General features: G+C 33.2%; 1 protein-coding gene and 1 non-coding gene across 2 annotated transcripts in view; both read left to right on the top strand.

Annotated features, from left to right (window-relative positions):
• LOC110998007 (lysine-specific histone demethylase 1A) overlaps nt 1-25,498 on the top strand; it is a 318,450-nt gene that overhangs the window by 199,824 nt on the left and 93,128 nt on the right. The window lies entirely within an intron of this gene.
• Trnak-cuu lies at nt 17,551-17,623 on the top strand. The gene has a single exon. It is a non-coding gene; the product is annotated as a tRNA-Lys (tRNA).

Raw genomic sequence — 25,498 nt, 5'->3', positions numbered from 1 at the left:
TCTCAAATTTAATAGGTGTAAACGGTGGTAGTAAGTTGAATTAAGTCTTGATAGAGAAACATTATGAATTAAAAATTGAATTAAGTCTTGAGATAAAGAAGAACATTGTAAATTGAAATAGCTGTAGAGTATTTAGCAGCCTGTTCAAGCCAAGCTACACTCGACAAAACAGTCCGATCTGAGCTGTAAAGGCCCCTAAGGCCCTACCTTTAAAAAAGTATTTAGCCCTAATATGTTGGGCACAACATTCTCTAGAAATAAATATTTAATTTATTTGGACATAAAAATTGACGCATTTCATCAGCCCGTGATGAGATCTGTACTTAATTTTTTGCCTTCAAAACGTTAAGACTAAAACTCGCCAACGTTTGAAAAGGCATCTAAAAACATAAATATTTTTATTTATGAGTTACTACAGGAACTGCTCTTAAACAGCTTTATGAAGGTGTTGTAGATACTAGTTTTTAGATTTTTTTGTATTATTTTAGATTTAGATATTATATTTTTTAACATTGTTTAGTTTTTTGCCTTAGTAGGGTTGCCTGAAAGAACATTACACTTTAAGTTTATTATATTAAATACCTGCAGCTGAGTTTCATCATCGGATTTCGAGGTAGAATTTAGAATACCATCCGTATCGCCTTGACGTCCGTATACATCTGAGCGTTTCTTACGGAAATCTCTGCCGCACACTACCACTATGTGGAATCAGCTGCCCACTGAAGTATTTCCGAACCAATTCGTACCAATTCTCAAAAGGCTTTGTGAGCCTTCTGGCAGTGCGAGTGTTCATGGCGGCGGTATCACTTAACATCAGGTTTGCTTCCCTCCCGTTTGTCTCTTACCACGGAGATATACGATATGTTACATCACATAACACGCAGTACATTGTGCTACTTTTCGAAACCTATTACTTACTTATGTACATCTGAGTAGAGCTTTAATTAGAAATGTTTACGATCCCCCCATGAGGGCTTTTAAATACACGTGTGAACGTCGTATGTACATAAAAACAGATACCGTGACTAACAGTTTAACATGTTTGTTCTCGTCAGTAAATACCCGTGAAATTCTGATTATGAGCACAAATAAACTCGTGATTCGATACATCAATTGTATTGAAATTTCAACTCGAAAACAATTTGTTTTTATTTTGCTTTAAATCCCTTCAATTGTTTAATGAGAGTGTAAATTCTCAAATTCCAGTAATGGGAGTTCCGTAGCTTATCCCCCTTTTCTATACAAAAAAATGTGCTGTTATCATAATAATATCACAGTAATTTTTAATCGTAGTCAAAAAACAATTCAATATTTTTTCTCCACGTAAATCTTTTCTTTTATTACATAGAAAACTCGAATTTCATTGATATTCATATCTTTTCTCAGACAGTCGTGAATGATTGCAAAAAAGTGTTTGTCAATGATATTTAATCACTCAATAGAAAATCGTTTGATACGAATTCTCTTACAGTGAACAAATAATAATACACCTTTTCATGTATATAAAGAAACCAATGTAAATGCAATACATTTCAATAGTATTTTCACGTCAATGAATAATATGAAATTGTATATATTTAAAAGGTTTTATCAAATATTTATAATCATTGGTCATATTCGTTATTCATAAAGTTGCGTGGGGTAGAACCCACCTTTCACATCATCTTTTATTGAGCGTACCTGTTTTAAGCGTGGAACATAAAAGGTTTTTATTTCATTTTATGGAAAGACGAACATTTTCGATCTTGTTCCGAATGATGTCATAAAAAATAATAAAAGACGGTTATTGTTTTTGGGAGATCACTTATGTCCATAGCGAAAGACGGCGGCGCGGGCGCATTGTGGCCGATTCGACACGCTTTTTGTGCGGCGCATACGCAGCCGCATAATAAGGTGGTTAGGTTAGGTCATGTTAGCAAACAAGAAAATATTATAATGCATGAAGGTTAACTGAAATCGGAACGGTCAAGGTCGCATAAGTATGGAAATTGCGATTGTTTTTTTATACCATGCAAATACTTGCCAAGCTACATGCTACGACTAGAACGGGTAACATTATTCGTCTCAGAGTATTTTCAAAAGTCTCATATTTTATAGTGCTCAATTTTTTTTTATAAAACGGGCAGGATGCCCTAAGAGATACCACCGCCCATGGACACTCTCTATGTCCACGTGGACAGTAAAATTGTGTCCAGTTGTGTTTCCACCACACTGTTATTATTATGATTATTTTGTATAATAAATAAATAAAGTTATGCCAAAAGGCTTGCGAGTGCGTTTGCCAGCCTTTTAGGAAATAGTACGCTCTTCACGCTAAGAACTTTGAAGAGACCATATAGAATACGTACTAAAATACGTAATAAAATATTTTGAAAAACCAAAAACAAAAACACAACACGAATCTATGTTCAATTCTTACAATACTTAAAAACGTTATTAAATACATTTATTAATTACTACCGTTTCCTTTAATATAATTAAACGGAATCGTCGACGTGCATTACAATATAATTCAAATTAAACAAAAAATAGATTCGAACAAGTCATAATTGGTGTAAAATCTGTACATTATTTATTTAATAAAATAGATTAAGTGAATGTTGGTGTCAAGAATCAACTATTGAGTACCAACCGTGCTACGATTCTTCTCTTTTTTCGAAGAATGTGAATCGAGTAGGTCGTGACTGGCTGGGTTCATTACAATCACAGATCAGCGATTGTTACGGCCATATTTTATATTAGGTATGTTGGGGATTCCACGCTATATTCCAGTTTCGAATTTGAAAATGGTCTAAATTTGTTGTGATTTCATTTAAGATGTTAAACTGTACGGATGCTTTAAATAATAGAGGCTTTTATTCTTACTCTACATTAAGCACTCGCTTGCAACAATAGAATATAAAGGAAATAATGAAATTTTAATTGCTATGCAACGAATGAATTCAGTGTAACATTTGAAGAGAGTGCATATGTCTGACTATATTCTCGGGGCGTAACTCCGACGATTTAGGTAATCGAAAATAAAAGAAAGCCTCTGTGAGCAATATACAAATGACATCTTAATATTAAGGTACAGGTTTTTCCGCATTAACAGTAATATTAATAAAGCCCGTTTAATAAACAGTTTAGAATTGTTATATACATTTCTTTTTTCTTGTTACTCAATATGCTTACTTCTTTCCGTAGGGAAACCGTTCACGGGTAAAACCCTTCTCCTGCTTCTTTTAACTATCCATGGCTTTCTTTCTTGATTCGCTTCCTGCCAACGCTTTCTTATCTATCCCCATTTTTTAGGGCGCCCTCATCTATTCGCATTAACTACTACTAGAACCTTAACAGGAAATTATCAATAACTTATTAAATTCATATCGGAACAGATAATTTGTACTCGTCCATTTTACACATCTAAGAGCAAAAACATGGTTTCCGGGTGTCTTGTTACTACGTGTTCATCGCCAGTTTTTGTTCTATTATTCAATGGTAGTATAACGGGTGAAATCCTTTTTGTTGATACGTCGCTGTATGATTAATTGCTCCGGCCTGAAGCGCGGTTCTGTCTGCGTTACATTCATCTCTGATAAGCTTCTTACATTCTGTATTGAGTGCTGTAAGAATGTCGTGAATGGAACATTAGATTAACGTTTTTATAAAGGAAATGTATGAAGTAATTGATGGTGGCATGATGAAAAATTTATTTAGGTAAAAAATTAAAACGATACATTTAGCCATTTTTAATTCAATTTGATTTTTTATTGTTTTATAGTGACACATGCTTGCTTTTGAAACATTCTTATTAATAGCAAATATAAGTTTGTGTACTTATTAAACATGTTTGTAATTTTTTTATTTAACTTAGAAAATATTCACAGAGACAATGTCGTTTTATTTTATGACCCCCCATAAAATGGCCTACACTATTCACACTATTCTAATACACTTTTATATTCGATCTATAAATAGTCGGAGTTGTCTCATTAAACAATAAAATAGGTACGTTATTAACTTTAATGATATACACCGGATCTCTACAAACATATTAAATTTAACGATCCTAAATTATTACACTCCAAATTATACAACAGTTAATTCTTGTTGTACAGTTTCGCCAGTGTCGTGACATTCAATTGATTGCCTCTATTTGGTTTTTAAATTTTTGTTCTTGTTACTGAGACTAATAAAATATAAACAATACTTGATTGAGTTATTTCCTGGCGAGACAATAATTGTATTTTGTTGAAACAGAAAACTAAAAAGTAAAAAATATGCAGAGTTTTTTCATGATGGTTTTAACTATAAATAAATAGTTGTTCGGAATTTTTATTAGTTAAAGAATTTGTAATTATTTAAGATTTTAAAGGGTATGATTAAACTAGTGTGTGCTTACTTAAAAAAATTACAATAAGTATATGTTATTGCGTTAACGTGTTCAAACTCTCTGCTTCCTTAACATAGTGGGTAATATTTTGTTGTATTACTCTATGGGGCTGTTCAAGTATTACGTAACGTGAAATTTATCCCCCTCCCCCTCCCCCCTCATCTTAGCAAAAGTAAGCAGAGCTCTCAAAAATATAGGACGTAAACGATTCATTCTTTTGTAGGAATCCTCGAAAATGCATTTCGTTTTCAAGCATATCACCAAATAAGAAAATTAAATAAATTTAGTGCTTACGTAATAGGTGAGCAATCCCATTGAGTTCCAAAAATGTCAGTATGTTAACTGATTTTTTCTATAGCGAATATGTTCTATGATTTCTATAGAATTTAAAAGAAACGCGTTATTAAATCTAGCAGAGACGGCATGAGGCGTTTTGAGTGGTAATTAAGTATTTTATCTGACCCTAATATAAGTTACCAAACGGTTCGAATTTTTTGTTACTTTTGAATTACTATAAAAATGGGTTGGTGCATAAACTGACACAATTTGGCGTGTATTGTATCTACGGCACCACAGGCGTGCGATGCGTTAATAACCGTTGCAACGCCGAAGTTTTGAGCTCTCAGGACCCGAATACTACGTGACCGGTTTTGTTTTGCGATTTTCAACTTTGATAGCCCTCATTCTGTATAATTGCTTGCGATCTATTTTTCCGTATTTCAATTCCGTCTTTGTCCCCGCACCTATTAGATCCGCTCGCAAACTCACGTTTCATTAATGCGAATCCAATTTGTTTTGTGAGTGGCCTCACAAATTTCGCCGGCTTTTGATCCTAATAAAATTATACCCTTTTGTGACGAATAATTTATTAGCGTATTGTGTCTGGAAGGGGTGATTTCATTCTTATAATTGTCTCTCAATATGCCATAGCGAAGAATCTGTTTTATTTTATTAATTTAATCGTTTAAAACAAGTATTGCTCATGTTGAGTTTCCGCATGATGTTTTGTGATAAGGGTAGGTATAAATTATATTAGCTATACAACATGGATTGAATGCACGTCTATAGATGTCACCAACGCCTAACCACTAGGCTACTAGTAGCCATTTAATGTTCATAAATAGTGAAAGTATTCATACTTATGATATTTTACAAGAAGTCTGAACCCGCAATTTAGTGGGACAGTAGTTATTTATGGGACTGTCTATTACGAAATTCCACAAATTCCAAAGCCATGATGTCAACAAAACAGTCGGGTGTAGTTAATTTGTATTGTTATTTAGTTATTGTTTCATGCATTGGTGATAATGTTGACAAAAGGTGATATAGATAATAATGTCAAGATACTTTGTGATGATTTGAGACAGGATTTTTAGTGGTTGACAGAAATGACTAATTACTTAGTTAATTCGTTTACATAATGCGAGCCATCTGGAAATGTGAATGTATAGGTATGGGCGGCTGTATAACTTAACATCAGGTGAGCTGCCTGCCCGTTTGAGTCTATGAAATTTTTATTAAAATGCGTTAAAAAGTTAATTGTTTTTTTTAAATACCCTGTTTTCATTTTGTTGTACAGGTATGTTGATTCCAGTTATTTTAATTCAAATCAAACGCTATTCTAAACTAAAATCAATATGTTTTAAAATACACTTGAATTTGCCTACTGAGGCCATGACATTTTTAATTGATTTTTGGAAACTAGTAAACATTATTTGCGTTTAGGTGTAAATAAGTTTAGAAGCGCTATCAGACGTCAAAGGTAATAAACACGACGGTGAAAATACTAAGTCTGACGATTGATAAGTAATGTTCTAGCTGGAAACTGTTTTTGCCCTGCCCCTAATCTTATCAGGGATAACTTCGGCAGTTTGTCTATAGCCTATCATAAATCTCGTCTCACGACTACAGCTAAAACGTAGTACCATCTGATTCAGTACGATGTTTCTAATATAATTTGTTTTGCGGACGAATCAACTTAGTATTAATTTGTTTAATACAAACTATTCGTGTGTATCTCATTAATTGTGAGTTAATATATTATCTTTCTACAGTATAGCAAATAATATAATGTAAATATTTATTTTCTGTATAATTTATATTTACTCGCATAACAAAACTTCGTAAGAAAGCAAAATATCCTTCACCCAAAACTCGACAACAGCCAGAGAAGTGATTCTGACGTTAAGAAAACAGTTGAATTAATCAATTTAATGTATTATTGGCAGATTCATACAAAATATTAACAATGTTTAGAAAACAACGTCTAGATTTGTCACTTTAGACACCATACAGTCTACAATTCCCGTGGTATTTGTATTGCCACTTTGTAGTCCTATCAGCCTGACGCTATCACATCTTCGTGATATAAAATTCCTCTAATCGTCCCTCGTTTAATCAAAAGTACTTTAATTGGGGCGGCCGGGGTCTCAAAAAGAGATTTGATTCGTTTTTATACAATGTAGCGACGATTTAGAATTCCAACGGTAGCCGCAGCGGACGAGACTCGTGCAAACAAAAGTACTGGAGGTAACAGTGAGAGAGAGAAGGAATTATCACAGGGCACGTACGGCAATTCGTTCTAATAGACGCAGCCGACAAAAGGCAGGTCTATATTGTGACTTTGTTTTGTTTGGGGACGTTGGGCAATGCAGAAATTGTGACGTCGAATATTCCGTATTAGCGCTTGGAGCGACCGAGTTTTTTCGCCTATTACGTGGGGGTCTTCAAGTGGCTTCTGTTATAATTAATGAGTGATCGTTGGTGGTTGTCTTGTGTCACACTGTTTTGGGTATGAGCGCGGACCTCACAGCGATATTTCGAGTGCAATGTGTCATGTGTGATGGATGCACGAGATTTAACAAGTGATTTTGCAAATTTTGGTCCGATTTTTTGCCGAACACACGTAAATGCATCATGAAACTAGTCTTAATTTTTTTTCTTCAATAAATTATTTCGGAATATCTATACTGAGAAATGGATACGTCATGCACATAGCAATTTGTATGTGACACATTTTAATGAGCTATCACAATTACTGATTTGCGGTGCTCCCGGTACCTTTTAACGTTTCGTAGACAAATGACTTGTGGTTGTATACGTGATGTTGGGAAATATTGATCAACGGGCGTCTTAATCTTTATATGGAAATTCAACGGTGAATCATTGATTTGTTTTGTGTATGAAGCAGTAAGAACGATATTTGACATTTGCCTTTCTAAAAGATATATATTTTTAATTTTTTTTGCAAGTAACTAGCAGAGAGCTCACCAGATGTTAAATGATACCGCCGTCCATAGACACGGACATTGCTACAGGGGAAAGGCGTTGCCGGCCTTTTAAGTATTGGTACGTTATTACGATGATGATTTATAGCCCATTTGTTTGTTTTTGCTAATTCTCTGAAGCATTATAGGACAATACAATTGTGAAAACTTGTCGCCAATTACGTCATTCTCTGAGTAATTGTTGTAAACAATTGGACGCTGGCCGCACGTGCAGTCTTTTGTCTGTGGCCGCATTTGGTATTTTAGTCTCGTACAATTTGTAATGACATGCACTCGGGACCTATACTCATAAATAGCACATTAGCAGCTTTTCTGTTTGATAAACCTTTTGCCTAGAATCAGAATGGTCACCACGTCATATCTGTAATTTATTTATCCTCTTTAAAGTAATACATGGCAAAACTAATATTGGTAAATTTGTAGATTCATGGCTCCATTAAAACAGCTTTGATTTTTTAAATATATTTTATTCACTCGGCGGTGGTGACCTATGCAATAATATGGTTGTGCATGTTCTTTTATTTTAGTAATTACCTACTTTTATATATCTCTCTCAAATCCATACCGTATATGTACCAATGTACATATACACAAACCAATATCTCATAAATAAGCAAATTATTTTAAGTAACTAATACAAAATTACACAAACCATCGAGCATGAAAATAATCAATTCCTGCGCTTGAATAAACAACTACTTTAAAGTAGGATTACGATTCTAAGGAATTGAAATAGTCCTTCCTGGGATAGCTTCTGCGGTAGGTTGATTATGGGTAAAAATGAAAGTGCCGCCGACATTATTACGTCGCCCAAAAAGCTTCTATGTTCTGAGTTTTCACTTATTTTATTGCGGAAAGGGTAATCGCCTATTGTCTTGTTATGATACTTTTTTAGCCTGCGGCTTGGGTGTTCACTCATTTAATTGTTTATTGTGTCTTAAAGTCGCTAAAGTGTTTTTATACTAGGTTTCGATGTGTCTTTGAGATACCGACACTATACTCAGTGAGAAGTTCTGTAATTGATGTTTCGGTATTGATTATCATAGATTCGTAACAAAACAAGCTTTAGAATTTTCTTAGTTGGGCAACAGTTAAACATGTCGTTGATTTGATTAATACACGATATATCCTCTATCTAGTGGTACGAAACACTATTGGGTTCACAGATAGGTTTGAACGCAAGACTACAAGTTTGAGTCGCACTGTGATCATTAGCCCACCAAATATTTCATTATTATATCAATGAAAATGCTCATTTGAATATTACTTAGCGTAAGGTATATTTACCCTAATGTACACATATTCGTAATAACGGGTTAAATAACAATTAGTCGGAGCTCTTTGTTAAGTAAAGAATGTTATCTGTTAGATTTATTATTATATTTGGGGAGGATCTTATCTATAGTTCGATTGGGGCATGCAACGGACCGTTCTAAAACACCGGACCACGCCAGGTAGATGCAGGCATTTATCAAAATATGTTCCCGTTTTTTGTCCTATTTGAAACCCTCGGATGTATTAATCTCGCGCGGTGAACTAGTGATTACCCTAAAGTTGGGGGCGTCTGCCGACCGGTGCTTAGTTATTACGAGCGTTCTAATAAAATTACTGTGTTATTTACAAAATTAGAAAGATCGCTAAATGTTTTATAATGGTGAATTCGTTGGGAATTGGTTTAGTTTTTATTTGAATTAAATTGGCGTTTTATAACGATTAAATTGATTGTTAAACTTTTATATTGTTTGTTTTGTTTTTTAAGAAGTCAAGGCAAGGACGTGGTTATATCTATGGTCATAGATCAGACAATGTAAGTAAATTTCTGCGCCGTATGACTTATTAATCGAATGTATGACTAAAGTATTTCCGAACCATTTTGAGTTACGGTCCTTCAAGAAAAGTACCAATTCTTAAAAGGTCGGCCACGCACTCGCGAGCCCTCTGGCATTGAGAGTGTCCGTGGGCGGCGGTATCACTTAACATCAGGTGAGGCTCATGCCCGTTTGCCCCCTGTTTTATAAAAAAAAATCTTTCATATTTTAATAGTGCCTTCAACATTACTTAATAATTTAATTGTTTGTCTTGTATGTAATGAAATTGCATTCATCATATCCTGAGTTATTGCCACAGATATATATAAACGATGTATTTAAGCGCAAATTAATTTCGGTATAAAAAATTTGAAGTTGGAGGTAATTTGGTCGAAAATACAACAGTTTTGTGCAGTCCCATTTCGTGATATCGCGGATGTGTCTCATTTTAAACTAGAAATGTAAAATTTACAATACCACGCTCGCTGCGGATTGGAAAAGTCGTGTATTTGACACACTGTCATAAAGTTTATAACATCCAATTTCTTTCGAGATTGTTGTCTATCGCCGCTTTTGTAGACATGCGAGGATTCGTTTAGGAACGGAAATGAGAACGAATTTCCCAGGCTGCCTTTTGGAATAGGAATATTATTTGTCAACAGACGTCCCCAGTCCACAATGGACACGGTCGTTCCGCCACGCCCCGGAAAGAATCAATTATGAGGACTCCTACCCAGAGTTGCGTCCGATGGGCGAATTGTTTGTTTAACAACACTGTGTCGCCGGCACAAAAGTTGCAGTGAAATATTTTACGCTTTGTCAACGTTTTTTGGAAGATATAATCAAATGTGATGGCTCTATTGGCTTTTTAGATATTTTATTTCTTTTTGTGTTTAGTGATCTTGCTATAAATAAAGATTATGAATAAAAAACTTAACAAATTGCTCCAGCATATCTGTAAGTACTTCCGGGATATTATAAAAAATCTTATTTTTGGAAAATAAATTCGTTTCCGATTTTTTTTAATATATCAAGCATAAGGCTTATCCTGATATGATGATCACTCACATTGTTTCAGTAATTACATTCCTTTCTTGACCACATTTTTATAGGTAATTCATTTTTTTAGAACAAGGGGCAAACTGGCAGGAGATCTAATGTTAAATGATACCTATAGCCCATGGACATTCTCAATGCCGAAGGGCTCACGAATGAGTTGCCGGCCTTTTAAGAATTAAGTCCTCTAAATAAGTAGTAAGTTACCCTAAGTCAAATTGGTTCAGATATACTTAAGTGGGCAGTTCATGTTGCATAGTTGCTATACAATCATTTTATCGAAACGTAATTGCTTTGTTTACAAAGTCAGAAAGTTTAAGGCTGTGTAAATACGTGTGAAGCATCTTTGATTTTAAATGCAACGTCTCGTAGGTGTCCAGAACTCGTGAGATCCTTACGTAATCCATCGCACGGTAGCAACCTATCTTCACCCATTCCCATTCTTCTCTGACTTGGTTCAATGCGCGTTGAATATCTAAAAGGTTATATTGTTAATAAATTTGATCTCCCACAATATATGTTTTTGAAAGCTTTAAATGCATGTTTTAAATTGCTTTTACGTGTAAGTTTTGTATTTAAAAGGATCATGTGGTTTCGTGTAAACTTTTAAACCTCTATTTTAAATAATTAGTTTTATCAAATACCCATTGTGGCGTTTGTCTACGTCCATAAAACGTTTGATATAAAAAGGTTTTTTTTTCATTGAAATAATACTGTAATTTGCATAGTGCATAATATTTAATTTAAAAATATGAAATGTATTGTAAATACCGAAATTGGTGCAATCACAATGCAAAAAAATGAATAATGTAAATAGGTTAAACATATGAGGGCAATTTAATAAATAAGCATTGAAATGAATAGTAACAATGTCTAAAGGCCGGCAACGCACTCGCTAGCCCTCTGGCAATGAGATTGTCCATGGGCGGCGGTATCACTTAACATCAGGTGAGCCTCCTGCCCGTTTGCCCCCTATTCTATAAAAAAATGTAAAATAAGACGTAAAATAGAACACATAAATCGTTGTTCGTATTTATTTTATTTCTATTGTGCCACCCACCTGCTCCTGCCTTAGATAACCCTGATAAGATTGTCAACGTAAGTTTATTTTCGTCTTACTAAGAATTACTTCCCTGTGGGTCAGGAGCAAAGCACTCTGGGACATATCGTCAGGTATGTACATAAAAAGTATACAACTAAGGTATATACCTTAATAATTTATACATGTACAATGTTTTGGTACTTTTTAAAATACAGTACATTTTAAATAGGTTTTAAACTAATAACATTTTTTCATTATGCGACTTATATCATTAGTAGACATGGCTGTCTAGTCTAGGAATTGTTCTCAACGTATCCCTCCATATATACTTAGTTTATTATATTGTATGTTCTAATGAATAAACTCAATTCGATCAAATCTCTGGTATTTTTTTAATCCAGTCAAATTACGGCCGTGTAGCTGAGAAATTCTGTAGACCCGCCAGCATTCTGTAAAACCCCCTTCAGTATGTTGAAAATGCCTCAGAGACATGTCAAGTAACACCTAAGTATTTTTGTATGTTTACGTAAGCGTTGCAATCGGATGTATCGCGTATGAAGATAATAACGGCAAATTATTTTAGCCCAAAGTCAAGTCTCAAATGACTTTTTAAACACGTGTTTGGGAATTTTTCTCGGAACATAAATTGTTTATCGGAAACAGCAGTTGTGGTTCCGACCACACAAATATTTGTTTTGTTTTTAATTGTTCGATATTTGTTTGATTTATTTGCTTATTGGTTTGAATAGAGAATAAATGATAGCTGTAATTGTTTGAGTTTTTTTACGCGTACCATAAAGTCGTTTTTTCTATTTTCACATGAGTGATACTAAAATATATTGTCAGGATTCGATCATACGAACTTCGGATTGAGAGCTGATTTAGCCAGTAAGATAGCACTAATAAATCATCTTTATCATCGGGCTCGGTTAAGAGAAAACGGTATTTTATAAAGTTCTCATTGTAGCTAATATTTTTGAATTTAGACTTAGTGTCTTTATGCAAATGTAAAAGTGATTTTTATATTCTAATATATATTCAATGATTATTTAACACACAAGATGTGTTTACTAATTATGACACAAATTGGAGGTCCTACATAATAATTTTAGGCACATATCCTCTACAGTTCCAAAAAGCATCTCAATAAAGCCTATTTTATTGCCTTTTCCTCTCTCAGTTAGTTGGCATTCATCCCGAGATCCACCAAATCATTAAGGCTTATGTTTGTTGATTTTTTGTACTTCATTGTTTGGTTATGATAATAGGTGTTCGTTTTGTCGGGAGCGACACGGTGTGAAACTTAACGCCTCCATTCACAGATTTTATTGCACTTAATTTAGCGAGCCGTTGCTGTTTTTAATAGCCTTAGAAAATCATTTACAATCTTATTCACGGATTTTGGTTTTTAGCGACGTGTTATTAATTGAATTGGGTTTTTTGTTTTTGTATATGTTTATATTATTTATAGATAGTTTTTTAGATGACTTTAGTTCATTGAAGTTTTCGACTTAGGGTGATGCGTACTAATTCTTAAAATACCGGCAACACATTTGTGAACATCAGATAAGCCTCCTGCGCACTTACTATACTTATTTGTTGTTTATTATTTATTATGTAATATAGGGTGAGGTGATTATGTGAGGAAAGTTAATGACATAGTTTTTCGGAAGAAGGTTGATATCTTTGTTAGGTAATATATAGAAATCTAGGATCCGACACCGGTGGTTGTATTGACACAATCTTTTAATTTTGTTTTATAATGGTTTCAAAATATCTTTTTGCCATGAGGAAGAAAAACTACCGATATAATATATTTTTTAATGAAACTTTTTTTATCAGATGAAAATCGCGTCTACTATCAACTATGAAATGTCGATTTATGTGCAGTATAATAAATTCGTACTGACCTATTTTAATAATACTTTTGCACTAAGGCACTAATTATGTGTAGATGGACTTTCTTATATAATTCGCGATATTATAACTTATAATAATTAAAAGTTAAAATTACGCTAACCTACTAAAACTTTCGGCTATAAACGAGAAAAATTGAAAAGTTTCCCTAAAGCTTTACTTCATTTGCACCCAACAATCGCTCTTTGAAAATGAACCAAAGCTGCACTCATTAAAAGTTGTCCAAGACCACAAGGTCTCTCAAAACTCAGCGAGAATGAGGATTTATCAACTCAAAAGTGGACTGGCTGGACCATTATTTCTCATTGTCCCGTAATAAGAATTAACCAGTGGCTTACAGATAGTAAATCACTGTAGTAGATCGTGCATTGGTTTATTCAGGCTGATAATATTTCATGACTGTTAATACAAATTATGTGTGTCTTGGTGTATATTATATAACCAATTCTCTTGTAGATTGAGGATTCAACCTTAAATTTATATATTAATTAAAATCAAATAAAATTAGCTACATTGTTTGTGAATCTAATAGGTAAGTTGGTGGCCTGTGACTGATACACGCCGTCGACTTTTTGAGTACGTGCACATAGAAAGTCCATTGGTGCACAGTCGGAGATCGAACCTACAAGCTCAGCAATTAGAGATTCACGCTGAAATTCTAGAACAACACTCTGCTAACCTAAATTAATTTATACAATTGAATGTGAAATATTAATCAAACGTCATTATAAATATTCAGACGATGTAGTTCGTCCAAGAATCAGTATAGTTGGCAAGCTTTGCTAGAATTCGAATTTATATGACAGCATATATCCGTACAAGTTGTCCACTAACTTGCTTAATAAATCTGCATTACTACGATATGGCCTGCCAGTTGTGTATTAGCATTCAACGTTGGCAGGAACTCCTTGTAATGGCCGATATCGATGGCAATTTCGTGATCCAGCCGCGGACTGCTCACGTAACAGTTTTGTTGTTATCATCGCTAACCACTCCGCATTCGTCTGGGACGATATTAAAAAGATTTGGCAACGAGCCACCGAGATATCGATCTTTATGCTTGGCCAGACAGCTATATAGCTGCTCCCTAAGTGCCATGCTGGTCGGTTTAATGACTTCCCATGTTTGTGAGTTTCGAATACTTTATGTACTTGACGATAGTTGTGGACAGTTACAGCTATCGAACGTCGTTTTGAATTACGTACGTTTTTACTGTCTTGTTTTAAAAGCTCGCGTATTGATGAATGAACGAGCTTTATCGCGGCTGTAAAATTAAGTTTCTTTGTATGTTTCACGTCGTCTTATCTCCGTCATCTGTCATGGATCCATTAAAATTCGGAGTCATCGAAATGGAAAATATTTTTGTATTTTGTCAGATAATTTATCGAATCGTTTGTTTGTTTAAATTATTCGCAGACGCCAAGAGTTTAATTAAGAAAAAGTGTATTGTATCAATGATTGCAGCTGCATGTCTATTATTCGCGTAAATTGGTGTGTCTACCAATTTCCTTTGTTAAAAATGGTCATAATTAGGCCGGTGAGTGTGAAGGGCGACACCTGCGCTCGTATCAGCCGATCTGGCCGTTACGGGTTATGGGGTTTCTACCAAAAACAATTGGAATGGCAAAAAGTAATGCGGGTACCAGGTACAGGGAGTGCGGGCCGCGGCGGGGTTCCACAATTTATGATTGCGCCGTGTCAACGTGTTAATGAACCGCTGCTCTTTATTGAGATAACTCCGGCAATCTATGGCTGAGCGAAAATCGACTCATTACTTACGACGCCTAGATCTCGCGTGTCCCTTTATATCGAGCTGTTTTTTGCTCCGCGCCTTCGTGCCAAGCGACTGTTATTAACTCGTCGTTCTATGAGTACGAGATAAGCCAATTCATAAAGATATAACGCACTGTCTAGGAAGGCACGTTGTTATATGAGCACCGGCGTACATAAATAATACTTAGCTTTGTACTTCTACTAACAATGATAAGTTATTTATCGCACAAGTAGAATTTATTTTTGAATTATGTTCTATACAATGTCTAATCCATTAATAAGAATTAACATTTGTTAAGATACAAGATACGTAATGTGTTTGAAAAGTTTACGGTGAATTAAGAATAATTGTTTAAAAAGCATAACCGGCGCCATCTATTAAATTAAATATGAGTCAGATTAGATCTACTTAGAATTAATATATATTCTAATTGGCGAATCTTAAGTTCCCATATTTTTGAAACATGAAACACAGAGACACCCACTTACTACCGTGGGCGCCTTTTTTATCTCATGGTATTCTTATCATTGAAGGCGATGATTTCGTCTGATAGCATTTAATGAGTTTAATAAAATAAATACATTTAAGATATTATATGAACTCAAATACTATATATTTGTAATCTACTATATCTTATTATCTCGTATCTATTTAATTTAGTGATGAAGTGACTTTTTAAATCTCAAAAGGGCATTGATATAGTATAGATGCAATGATAACTCCTGTTTCATTCTCAACCATTTAAAGGTAGAACATATTGATCAATCTTTACTTGATAAACACGACTTATCCCGAGAATGTCTTGAATTCAATCTTTGTTTCTTGCAGGTATGTAATCTGGTGACCTCTGTACTGGGAGTGTTTGATACTTGAATGGTATGTATTTTATCGTCATATATTATCTTATTAGGTCAAGGTAGAATACTAAATTCCATCTATATTCATTTCATTTTTGAAATCGTCACCATTTTAATACAAAACGTCGTTGTTCGTCTTATAAATATAAATAAATATTTTGGGTACCTATTTAAAAAAATATTTTTTTTATTGTTTCTCAATTTTTTTTAATAAATGAGTATGTGACAACCCCCGTAAGTAGTCAAGAGACACTTGTGTTGGGGTAAACTAGCTATATTTTGTAATTAGTAACTTTTAAGCCAACAAACTCGTCTTAATTTAATTTAATAACTTTAAAAAAGTGTTTTTTTCGTTGACCCAAATTAAACCAATGTGCCGTTTTGAGTCAAATAATAAATGTTCACTTTAATTATGACACATATAAAACATGTTCTTAAATAATGTTTCTCCACAAGGATAAACAATCTTATTAGAATGTTTCAGTTTTTGGGGTTACGTTAATTTTTGTATTAAAAAGAACATTCTAGAACAACGTATCGGTATGGTCCCAGAACACAGATAAACTACCTCGTTATTCTATAAACCCTACAAGGCGTTAATGGTGCACAAATTGTATTCGAATTGGACAGTTCCGATATTAACACAATAGCGGAGGCAGGCAAGTGTAAGGAATGAATTATAAAATCGAAACCATAAATTACCCTTGTACGTGGAAAACGGGCAACAAGTGATTTTATTGCACGCTCCATTTAAGTGAGAGGCTTGAGTTGTCAACTTTAGCAGTCTAATAGGACGGACTGGTTTCTCGTATTCAAATAAGACATACCCATAACTCTTCGTTACTTGAGTGGTGATTGTATGGGAATATGAATTAAACTAAATAGAAAATATAACGAGTGTTATATTGTATGTGATAACGAAAATAATTATTTAATAACAAATTCATTAGTATTAATAATTAATTTTGCAAGTTTTAATTTTGAACTTATTATCTACAGTTTTTGTAGTAGTGTAGTTTTTGTACTTGTCTTAATCTACATGTAAAAATAAAATTACGTTTTTTTAATTTATCAGGAATTTATCAGAAAGTTTTATTTTATTTTTAATTGTAACTTTTGTTTTTCAAATTTACTTTATAACGTGTTAAAAAACTAAATTTACTAAAAGTTTTAAACAAAATAATCGGTTTAGAATAATTTCTTAACATAATTATTATTAATTATACGCAGATAATCAGCACATCGTCAGAAAATTATCAAAGAATTTAAAGTTCTATTAAATTCAAAATAGAACTTGTGGAACAATATATAAAGCAAGATACAAAAAATTAATTAAACGTCATTGACCCAGTAACAATTTAGTTTATAAATAAGTTCAATGTATGGAAATCCTTAGGGTGGCATGTAATACAGGTTTTTAACCTATATCCGTAAGCCCGGCTAGCTCAGTCGGTAGAGCATGAGACTCTTAATCTCAGGGTCGTGGGTTCGAGCCCCACGTTGGGCGCTTCTTTTTTCATTTTTTATTCCTTTTTTTAATCTAGATATGATAATGAAACTTTTCATCTTATCTTTCGAAAAGTTCATAACGTTAACAATACTTACGAGATTACATAGTAAATCAAATGACAGTTTGTGTATCGCCAGTCCATAGGTCTATGGTACCCAATTTTGTTCATACTTCAAAGTTCAAAGTATTACGTTGGAATACATTTCCCAACGCTTATTGAAATTCAACGCATCTTTAAAATTTTGTGTAGGCCGCTGCATAAACAGTTGAGATAAGCTAACTGCTTTTCAAATAAATACTCCGAGGTTTTCAATTACAAGTGGCATTAAGTCAGGTTCTCATCGGGCCTTATTAACTGCGAGATTATGCTTTATTATTTTAGTTGGGAATAAATAATAAACCTACGAATCGCGATATCATACGCATATCTAATTGAATAAGGAGTCGTGCTCTGATATTTATCAAGAGCTTATTTTATTTATAAAAGTAAATGTGTATTTAAAGTATCTTTTTCAGTTTAGATACGTATATTTTCAGATAGTATTTGTTTGTAATGAGTGATCTTAACTACTGCTAGCATTGTCCCGCAGTTTCATTCGCGTAGACCGATTTTGTGTTAGGGGAAAGTCAACTAAGTCGAAATATAAATAAATTTTTGTCAACAAAAAAGTTTTATTTTCTAAATTTTTAATTAGTTCCTTTCAAATTATTAGATATACACATTCATAATCTAAACAATATACGGATTTTACTTTAAAACTAATGTATATGTAATACATTTTTTAATTCATCAGATAATTACCGTGGATTATCCAACACTAAATTTAAAATTGTACAGTGATTTAATGAAATCATAATATGAAATCTGTCCATTATTTTTTGTGTGATAGAATAACAAACATACATCCAAAAACACAAATGTTTCATCGTTATAGTATAGATAAATGTCCAGTTTTGAGACCTAATTCAAGATATTTTGTGCTACATAATCTGCATATTATGTAAATTGTACTATTTCTTGATTGTATGTATAAAATGCTACTGATAGCAAAATATTTAATAATAAACTTTTGAGATTCAGTCTTCTTCTAGATTTATGTAAGCTCTTCGTGGTTTTTCATAGAAATAAATAAAGCTTTATTATTATTTGAATTTAGAACAAATTGTACACAAAAATATGTCTCTTAACGTACATATATTTACTTGCTTATAAAAATACGAATATCTTAATTTCATTATCTTATTCGGTGACACCGATAAAATGTTTAAAGTGTTAGATACGGGTATTGAGAGGTTTTCATCGATTTAATCGTCTCCGTAAAAACTAAGAGAGGCAGGTACACGAAATATATCCCGATTATAAACTCTCATACATGCTATAAACTCGCAATAACAAGCGAAAGATTAAAACGAGATGATAAAGTAATCTGGAATCTTGCCGAAAATACTCCAGCTCAGCTATTATGGTGCGGTAATTTTATAAGGAATTCCTTGATTTGATATGGGGCAAATCATTTTGCCTCGCGCATCGGCCTGAGATTACCTATCAGCTATAGTGCGGTTTAAATTGAATAAAAAATCCGCGCATAACTTAGTTTTTAAAACCAGTTTGGATCTTTTTGGCGCCTATGCGAGTTAATTGAATTGACTTAAATGTGAAGCGATGGAAATGCAGCAATATCATAGGACGATAATTTAGTTTTCCTCCATTTATAGATGGATATGTTTTGATCTTGCACACAATACATACCGTTATTGTCGACCTAAATGCCAAAATACCAACCGAGGGCAGATGAGATACCTGGAGATCTTTGGAGGAGGCCTTCACCTGATGGGTTCTTGCAAAGTAATTTGGAAATAGAAATACGTGTGTGCACTTATGTACACGTGTTAGAAGTTATGGTCCTTTGACGTTACAAGATAAAAATCTTTTCAATTTTTTTATCTTTCGCCTTATTCTACGTTTGTGGAAAAAGGACACTAACAATAGCAAAACCTAAATGTTGAATATAGCTAACTTCAGGGTGTCGGATTTTGCGACGGTGTGCGTAAAAATTTACTCTCATCATTTAAACCTAACGCGCCAAAAGACGTACATATAACTCCATAAGTTAGTGTAAATTGTAAAAAAAAAAATATTTAGTTAAGATAAAAAAAAAATTGCAAGAAATAAAAAGGTTTGTTATTTATTATATATTTTACTTTATATTATATATTGACGTTATAGATTCACAACAGATCCGCAGCAAAATCGTGAGTGTCGTTTCTTATCCATCTTTATGAGAATGCGGGAAATTTCGACGCGACAAATAGTGCAAACGCGATGCATTGCAAGCCACAACAGATATCCGTAAACCAATTTTAAAAGAAATGAAAATATTGTGACCTGCGCAAGTGGATTTTATTTTGCAAGACATTTTCAATTTAGCTCCTGATGTTAGTACAGTTTGTCTATTCAACAGCTATATGGTTGACAGGATTTAGCATTTTATTCGAGTAACGTGTTTCATACATTCTTTCTCGTTGATTAAAAGCCGTATTTACTGTATTGTCTCGCGGGCTCGGCTCGTTAACGCGACCTTCCAGTTATTTATTGTATCCTCTTTACAAAGTACAATCCCAAAATTCAAATGTGAATAAATTGAAATTTTTGTATCGAGATGTCTTGCACGATCGTCACATGTTTTATTTTACAATGAATCTCTTTTACTCGGTGTCATCTTGAATCTGTTTGAAATTTTTTTCAATTTTTAAAGCACCTAAAATACATTTTAAAAGTATTTAAATAGCGTAGTTTCATAACAGTCTACCAAGATGAACCACCCACAGTTGAAGTGCACAAAAGTTATTTATTTTATTTACACAGTTCATACAACTTTTAGAGTCGCACGAAAATGATTCATAGAGACAATGCAAATAAATTTCTCTCTCATATTTCACTCGAGTGCGGAGTGTAAACATGTCGTGTCGCAATTGTTAAGAACAATTCCCGATACAAGATAAAGGGGAGAGTGTAAAATATATTTATTTACAACGGCCGACCAATTGGTATTTAATTGGCGCGTCAGTTGAGTCTCTGGCCGCCCCGCCAGAGGAAATTATGGAGATTCTCTCGTACTGTTTACTTGCGAGCGAAATGCTTTTTAAAATGCATTAGAATTTTAAGCGGTTTTTACTTCTGATTGCGGCAGGTGGACATTTTTACAATGAGTGTTGATTAACAGCTGTCGCTAAATAAATCCATTTCAATGCAGTTCTTTAGTTTTGACGGTGAAATGTAGTATCTATATTGATCGTCATAATCATGTTGTTTTGTGCATTTCTTTCAAAAGTAAAACTCTATACAAAATATTTTTGATGGTCCGTTTGTAATATTGGGATTGTGAATGGACAAGAATCACAATGAAACAACAAAATGTTATTCTCGGGTTATTTTTTTACTGCTCAGATTTTTTAATTAAAAATAACACTCTGAGAAAGGCTTTACCCAGTAGATTTATTTAACTTGTGTGGATATATATTTTTTTTACTTCCTACAGTAAAGTTTACAAAAACAGCGTGTTTACATGACGCCTATACAATACTTATGGCTAATAAGTAATATTATGTTGAATTAATTTTATACAATACTAGTGAATAGTTTAAACTAAGGTAATGTTCATTAACAGTGTAGATAAAAAAAGTTAAATAAATTAAACGTATTGATTTTATCACAAAAATACTATTATCCTAACAGTACTCAGCTAGTCGATATTGTCGAAATAAATACACATCTGCAAACATATAAAGATATATTCGCAGTATATAGTATATATATTAGTTTTATATTTGAAAATGATTAAGGACAATAGATTAATCATTATAATTATGTATGGTAATATATATTCTATACTTCTCATGGGAAAGTCGTTACTTATAGCAATAATAATGAGTTGACATTAATCACGCAGGCGTTGTTAATCTTATATATAGGAACCTAATGAACGCTGATGGTGATAAAATTTAAATAAATATATTCAAAGGTAAGGTGTGAAGTGGTGAACTGGTGACCGTAATGTCATAATTTTGGATACCGCGGGCTTTAGATGGCTTTTATGTCATGCTTTTAAATTTTAGTACACAATGTTTAAACTCTGCTCTTAACTACTAATTAATATTTTAAAAAAGTGTGTGCGTATAATTACACAGTACAGTGAGAAGTAAAACTTCTTTGGCAAACTAAATTTTTAAGTCTTGGTCATATTGAAACTCAGGAATTATGTAAAATGAATTTATTAAAAGGAATTCCTGAGATTAATTAAGTGTATATAATTTGGTGGTTTTATGTAAATTTGTTTGATGACTTTACAACAAATCTTGCCGAATACTATTTATATATATATATATATAGATACAGAGGGCAGGTCGGCCTTTTAAGAATTGGTACGCTCTATTCTTGAAGGACCCTAAGTCGAATTGGTTCGGAAATACTTATTATAAGTATATTATATTATAGTATATATAATATAATCTCCTCTGGCATTGAGGGTGTCTCTATCTAAATGTAAAGGCCTGCCAATTCATTAAAAACCGGCAACGTATTCAGTCCCAGTCGTATGTAGTCCCTGGCATTGAGGGTGTTACTTAACATCAGATGAGCCTCCTGCCCGTTTGCACCCTGTTCTATTTGAAAAAACCTGATGATGTAACTTATAAGTAATGTACAGAACAATTGCAGTGTTGATAATTATTCTATTCCAACATGCCATTAACACGACTAGGTATTAATTATGATTAAATTGCCGCATTAAATTGTCGTGCTTTTATAGTTTTCGAGTGTTAAAACTCTCGATAACGTTTTGAAATATAAACGTACTCTGATAATTGGCTATTAAAATACTCATTTCGCATCTGACGCGTCATAAAATTACTTGATAGCAATAACAAGTGTATGCGTTAATATTCGCTTCGGACCGGTTGATATTTACAATGAAATGCCGACGCTATTTTTCAAGAGCGCGTAAAGCAAACCCACCATTAAAGTATCAAGACGATAATTTGATGATTGCGACTGTCTCTGCAACCTTGCAAGGGAGCCGCATCTGGCAATCGATTTAATTGAATTCACGCCTATGAGATTTTATTGGAACGATTTTGGTATTTCTTTGTTTTATTTGTGTGTGATTTACTATGTGTTGTTATTATTATGATTAATGGTATTGACCTTTTGTTTACTTACATGTATATATTTTTAAATTTAATACACTGATATTGGCGTATTTTACAACCTTTTAAGTGTTACCATCAGATCTGTGATATATCTGTATCTTTTTTACATAACAGGCAAGTGCCTTCAGCCTCCCATGCCTGACGCACACCGTCGACTTTACTCGTCTAAAGTTTTCTCCTTACCGTTCGAGAGATTTAATAAATCCACACATAGACGGGCCATTGGCGCACAGCTGCGGTTCGAAATGACGACCTCGGATGAGAGTCTCACGCTGAAGCTGATGGCAACACTGCCCTCTTAAATGCTACATCGAGCATAGACAAAAACAAATAAATAATTTTAAATAATGTTTTTCATTATTTTTATCGTATAATAAATGCTATTAGAATTTTCTAGACGTATATATTCCACTCATTGACTTGGTTCCCGGTGAATGAATCATTTCTAGACGGCAGATCACCTTTTTTTTACACAATGTATACTTATGGACCTCAAAAAAGAAATATACATTAAATGCTTCTAATTTTACATTAACTGCTTGTTCTCAAATCAAGGGCGTAGAACGGAAGAGAAGAACTGTCAATAAACTCTCCGCCACTCTTTTTAATCGCCAAATTTTTTCTTTTATACAACGTTTGTAAGGAGCTGCAACCATTACACCATGTCCCATACATCTTAAGTAATAAAAAGTAAATAAATCAGAGTTATTCCTCTTCCTGATAAAATAATTTAAAAAATAATAACTCAAAGTAGCGAATAAATTAATCATTACTCAATCGGTTTGTATGTCGAGCAATTTCCAGCCGAGTTAATAATAACTCTCGTCGGAAGTAACCGTTTATAGGTTTGAAGGCAAAATGTAGATATCAGAAGTGATAATTGCTAGGTGTTGAAAAGCACTCGACTTGTTTAACACCTTTTCTTGGCGTGATTTTCTTATCCACTAGTCCTATTCACGTAAATCGAAGCGGCAATAGAAACGTTCTCGTTCTGATTGCGTTTCGAATAAAAGTATTTAAAAAAGGAACATCGCTGTACTGTCTACAACAATACTATATTATATAGTAGTACTATGTAAAAAGGCTCGTACTTCAGTAATATATGAATTATTTCAGCTTAAGCCTAAAGTAGTTGTTATTTGCTACATGCTTGTTACAATCTGGATTCACAGAGGAAAAAAAAATTAGGCTTGTTATGCAAAGAAAATTATTAACATTTTACTTTGTCGCTTTTATATTGGCTTTTATTTCGCCTTTTATAATAAGCTTAAGCTAAATAATGCATTTTATTTTAATGTTAATGTTGTTATATTAAAAAAGGTAAAAAAAGGAAGAGAATATAGGATTTGCAAGTATGAAATAGCAAGAACTGGTAAATGGTGAACTTTAATGAAAAATATGTATATGGAAAAAGGTAGATAATTGTAAACATCTGAAGCAGGCTTTTACCAGTGAAGGGGTTCCGATAAATAGAATTGAAGGAAATTGAACTTGTAAAAATTGTATTAAATAAGCAAATGACATGAAAATTTTCAAAACCGTAGTCAGCATTATTTTATATTTTAACGGTATGTGAATCTACGTGAATAGGCCCGTGTTTGCGATACACGGCCTTGGCGAGATGCAAACAATTAGGTGTAAAGACAGATGCTTGATATGCCTTTTTTTATTGTGAATTTGTTTAACGGTGTGAAAAGATAATGAAGTGTTAAATCGTTATCAGTGTTATTTTAACGCTAACATTTTTAAATTTCGAACACCTTTGTCTGAAGTTTTTAATTGTTTAGATTCGATCTTATACTATCCAGTTAATAAGTTCCCTCTTTAGCGATATATTATAAAAATAGCATCTTTAGAAACATTTTCTTTAGATCAACTACGATTTTGACCAGTTAAATTGTTTAACATTTTTCGAACAGTTCAACCATTCTAAACTTTTTTGTTTTGTTCTATAAAATATATAGTAAACTCGATTTACTTTCCATGGCTGTTGTTAGAGGTATGGTCAACTATATGTTAAATGAAATCGTTTAGAACATGAGCTGAATAAGAAAAAAAAAGAACTTGACTTATTTAAGGGTGCTTTAATCTTAGTGACACTTATGTTACTTATAAAGAATATAAGTGTAGTCGACCTATTGGACATTATCGGAAACTTAACATTTTAGAATTTTTGAATGTCGGAAAAACTAAAGAGCTCATTTCAGCTTCAAGTGTGCGATGATTGCTAACAATTAGTTTGCGCTTCTAATTATTATACTTATATATATTAATATAACTTAACTAATGTTAGGTTACATAACTCTCGTAATGAAATTTATTGAATTACGAAGAAAAACAAATGTAGCTGTGTAGTTTTTTGAATGCTAAATAAAATTTCGTGCATATTTCAAAGTAACATGCAATAAAAGTTGTTATAGATAGTCCATCAGTTTCCTCACGAAACACTGTAACATACGGCCTGTGATATATCTGCCTACATGACCCGCGAACAGTGTTTATTGCCCGATCGTTATTTATAATTTATTTTTAACGGTCACACATTTGTAGCCAGGTATTTAGACTAGCCATCGACTAATTCTGTATGCAGTGAAAAATTTAAATCGTAAAATTGTTTTTATGGAGTATTGTATAGTATAAAGATTTTTTTAATGTTTAATTTAA

Source organism: Pieris rapae, chromosome 3 (genome assembly GCF_905147795.1).
Source record: "Pieris rapae chromosome 3, ilPieRapa1.1, whole genome shotgun sequence".
Lineage (NCBI taxonomy): Eukaryota > Metazoa > Arthropoda > Insecta > Lepidoptera > Pieridae > Pieris > Pieris rapae.
The sequence above is the reverse complement of the archived record's forward strand: the minus strand, read 5'-3'. Positions and strand labels throughout refer to the sequence as shown.